This window comes from Rhinopithecus roxellana, chromosome 14 (genome assembly GCF_007565055.1).
Source record: "Rhinopithecus roxellana isolate Shanxi Qingling chromosome 14, ASM756505v1, whole genome shotgun sequence".
Taxonomy (NCBI): domain Eukaryota; kingdom Metazoa; phylum Chordata; class Mammalia; order Primates; family Cercopithecidae; genus Rhinopithecus; species Rhinopithecus roxellana.
Window position 1 is genome coordinate 55,381,242 of NC_044562.1, and position 4,473 is coordinate 55,385,714.

Below are 4,473 nucleotides of genomic sequence, written 5' to 3' on the forward strand. Positions count from 1 at the left end.
TCTACTGAAGAAGCCCCGTGCCAGGTCAGGGGAATGTAGAAATTACCACGACCCCAAGGAGACTTCTTCTTTCTTTCTTTATTTTTTTTAACTCTGGTTCCTGGGGTATAATTACTTTACTCTCCATCTTTTGCCCCACCTGCCTAAAACATCACATTCCTACTCAGCACAGTCCCGCTAACTTTACTTCCTCCCAGGTAAGATTTTCTTTCAGATCTTTTAACCATGCTCAAATCTCTCTTACATTTTCACCTTTTGAGAGAGAAAATTCTTGAAGTAAGAAAGGAGGAAACTGTTGACATTGTTCAAGTTAGGGAGTTTTAGAATGAACCAAGGACGATACTCTTGCTGCTTGCGATATTACATCCTGTGGCCATCTCTACCCATATGCAACACAAACCTTGATGACCAACGGAGTTCAAATAACCATTCTTTTATTATTATTATCAATTATTATTTTTTTCTTTCTTTAAAAATTTTATTTTTAGGGCCTTTCTGACAAAACCAGAAAGCCTGTTAGACAATTCTAAAAGAGCTATAACACTTCAAATAACTATTCTTAAAGAGCTGTACTAAAAATCTCTGTCCTCAAAATTAGAAGTGATCTTTTAGACCAAATCTACTTAAAATGTAGTCTGTGACCTTGTGCCATCTTCTGAAACTTTTGCTTCCAGACTGTGTTAAGTATGGAAATAGTGTTTAGAAACTTTCCTAGCTATTTGATAAAATCTAGTGATTCTTAGAGTGAAAATTAACATTGATCTTACATTTTTTGGTCGTTTTTAATACTTCATTTTTCTAGTAACTTATTTTACTGTATTTTTAAAAAGCATTGGTTAGTGACAGGTTTTAAAATAAAGCTATCCTTCAGGCCAGGTGCAGTGGCTTACACCTGTAATCTCAGCACTCTGGGAGGCCGAGGCTGGAAGATTGCTTTAGGCCAGGAGTTCAAGACGAGCCTGGTCAGTGCTGTGAGAGCTCACCTCTACTAAAAATGTAAAAATAATAGCCAGGTGTGGTGCTGCATGCCTGTATAGTCCTAGCTACTGGTGAGGCTGAGAGGGGAGGATTGCTTGATTCCAGGAGGTCAAGGCTGCTGTGAGCCATGATAACGCCTCTGCATTTCAGCTTGGGTGACGGAGTAAGATTGCATCTCTAATATATATATATATATATATATATATATATATATATATATACACACACACACACACACACATATTACCACTTTGAGTATAACAAACAATGTTTTAGATCCTTGTATTGTAAAGAAGCACTGGAAGTTTAGAGTATAGCATTGACAATATTTTAACTCCTTTTATTGATTTACTTCAGATAAAATAGATTATAGTTACATAAGAAGGGCCCATCTCTTCAATCTCAGAGAAACATAGGACAGTATCAAGCTTGGCCTATGAGTATGGATCTATCTTTATTTGATATTCAGAGAAATGGAAGAAGGGGGTGGAAGGGAATAAAGGTAATTTACTAATACTAATCTATTTCAATATGCGTGACTTTCATTTTTCTTTACTGAGACGCATCCATCCCTCCAATTTTTTTTGTATTAGACAATCACATTAGTTTCAGTTTTGGTATTAAAATAAAAGTAAAGAAAGAAAAATTTTATAAAATTAAAATTAATAAAGAAGGAAAATAGAATAATGAGAAAATGTACACTGGAGAAAGTTACTAATAAGGATAAATTTTTAAAATTAAGACAAAAAACTAATCTCTTCGGAAGCAATAGATGTAACTTATTAAGTCCGTCAATATACCATGCAAATTGTGATCCAATATAACTTAATTGCTCTCTGGACAGCTGGAAATGGTAGTAATATGCAGGAAAATCAGACATCATGGTTTAATTCAAAAAGCCTCTACCTGTGTTTATTTTCTGTTGCTTGTAAATTTGTCTTTAGTATGTATTTTAAAAGTAGACACTAAACATAAACATAAACAGGACTGTAGCAGGAGGAAAGATGAAGTAAAAGAGAGAGAGAGAGATCCTTTAGGGATGCACTGGAGGAACAAACCCTAAGGGATATTGGATAAGAATTATTATTATTATTATTATTATTATTTTTTTTTTTTTTTTTTTCCTGAGACAGGATCACCCAAGTTGGAGTGCAGTGGCATGATCCATGATCATGGCTCACTGCAGCCTTGACCTCCTGGGCTCAAGTGATCTTCTTACCTCATCTTTCCAGGGAGCTGGGACCACAGGCATGTCCCAGCATGCCTGGCTAATTTTTTGGCTTTTTTTTTTGTAGGGACGGGGTTTCAGCATGTTGCCCAGGCTGGTCTCAAACTCCTGAGCTCAAGTTATCTACCTGCCTAGGTTTCTGAAAATGTGGGGATAACAGGTGCAAGCCAACCATGCCTGGCCTGGAAGAGAAAAGTTGATGATAAAAGGAAAGTTCTGTTTTTGTTACCTCCTTTTATGTAACAATTTACCCAAAATCTTACTAGATTAAAATAATATCTGTTTATTATCTCAGAGTTTCCATGGGTCAGAAATCCAGGTAAAGCTAAGCTGGGACCTCTGCATCACAGTTTCTTATTAGGCTGCAATTAAGGTATTGGCACAGGATGGACATTTTGTTCAAAACCATACATTTTTTAAATTTTTATGGATACATGCTACTTGCACATATTTATGAGGTACATGTAATATTTTGGTATAAGTGTACAATGTGCAATAATCAAATTCGGGTAATTGGGATACCAATCCTCTTAAACATTTATCGTTTCTTTGTGTTGGGAACATTCCAATTTCGTTCTTTTTGTTTTTTTGAAATATACAATAAATTACTGCTAATCATAGTCACTCTATTGTGCTACTAAATCCTAGATCTTATTCCTCTTATCTAAATGTATATTTTTTACCCATTAACTAACCCCTCTCTATTCCCACCACTCCCGCCCCCAGCCCCTGCACTCTGCACTACCCTTTCCAGCCTCTAGTAACCGTTACTCTACTCTCTATCTCCATGAGATCTATTTTCTATTAACTTCCACTTGTGAGTGAGAACATGCACCATTTGTCTTTCTGTGCCTGGCTTATTTCATTTAACATGATGTCCTCCAGTTTCTTTCTTTCTTTTTTTTTTTTTTTTTTTTTTTTTTTAGATGGAGTCTCACTCTGTTGCCCAGGCTGGAGTGCAGTGGCACAATCTCAGCTCACTGCAAGCTCTGCCTCCCAGGTTCACACCATTCTCCTGCCTCAGCCTCCTGAGTAGCTGAGACTACAGGTGCCCGCCACCACGTCTGGCTAATTTTTTTGTATTTTTAGTAGAGAGGGAGTTTCACTGTGTTTGCCAGGATGGTCTCGATCTCCTGACCTCGTGATCTGCCCACCTCGGCCTCCCAAAATGCTGGGATTACTGGCTTAAGCCACCGTGCCCAGCCTCCAGTTTCATCCGTGATTTTACAAATGACAGGACTTCGTTCTCTTTAATGACTAAAAAATATTCCACTGTGCACATGTACTAAATTTTACTTATTCATTCATCCATTGGTGAACACTGTAGGTAATTTCCATAGTTTGTCTATTGTAAACAGTGCTGTCATAAACATGGGTGTGTAAACAGCTCTTTGATATACTGATTTTCTTTCATAATTAACCAGCAGTAGTTCTATATTTAATTTTTGAGGAAATTCCATACTTTTTATCACAGTGTACTAATTTACATTCTCCCACACAACGTATGAGCATTTTTTCTCTGCATCTTCTCCAACATCCAGTATTTTTCATCTTTTTGATAAAACTCATTTTAACTGGAGTGAGATGGTATCTCATTGCATTGAAATAGATTTGATTTTCACTCCCCTATGTTACCTTGTGATGTTGAGTCTTTTTCATGTGTTTGTTGGTCATTTGTATATATTCTTTGAGAAATGTCTATTCAGATCTTTTGCTTGTATTTAAGTGAATTTTTTGTTTTTGTTTTTGCTATTGAGTTGTTTGAGTTTCCTATATAAACTGGTTATCAAAACCAGGCATTTCAGATACTATAGCAATTCAACTCTCATTTCCCCCTTAAGATGTGTATGCTTTTGCTGTTGTTGTTTATATGTTTGTTTTTTTAACGACTTCCCTGGATTTCAGTTCTCATGATGTATGGCCACAGATGTGTTTGTTCAGCTTATCTTGCCCTCATTTTTATTTTTTAACCTGGCTACCCTAGGGGTCACTCTGTGTCTTTTATGGCTCTGTGATCAGTCGATGATTTGGGCAGTTGTGCTCGAACACATTGATTCCATAAGGTTTCCACCTTTTGCTGAAAGGCTTTCTCTGAGGAACACATTCAAAATTTAGCCAGTTTTCAAATACACCCTGACTTCTCCTTTCTGCTGGGCCCAAGCTGGCTTTCCTTACATGTATGTTTATTTATCCAGTCTCTCAGGGAGGTATTAAGAGCTTATCAGACCCTTCTATGTTCTCTCCACTCATTCTATGGGTTATTCGCA

At 36.8% G+C, this 4,473-nt stretch overlaps 1 non-coding gene across 1 annotated transcript; it reads right to left on the minus strand.

The window, feature by feature from the left end:
- Nucleotides 1–485: 485 nt before the first annotated feature.
- On the minus strand, nt 486–546 carry LOC115893347. The gene has a single exon (XR_004053361.1). It is a non-coding gene; the product is annotated as a U7 small nuclear RNA (small nuclear RNA).
- Nucleotides 547–4,473: the final 3,927 nt, after the last annotated feature.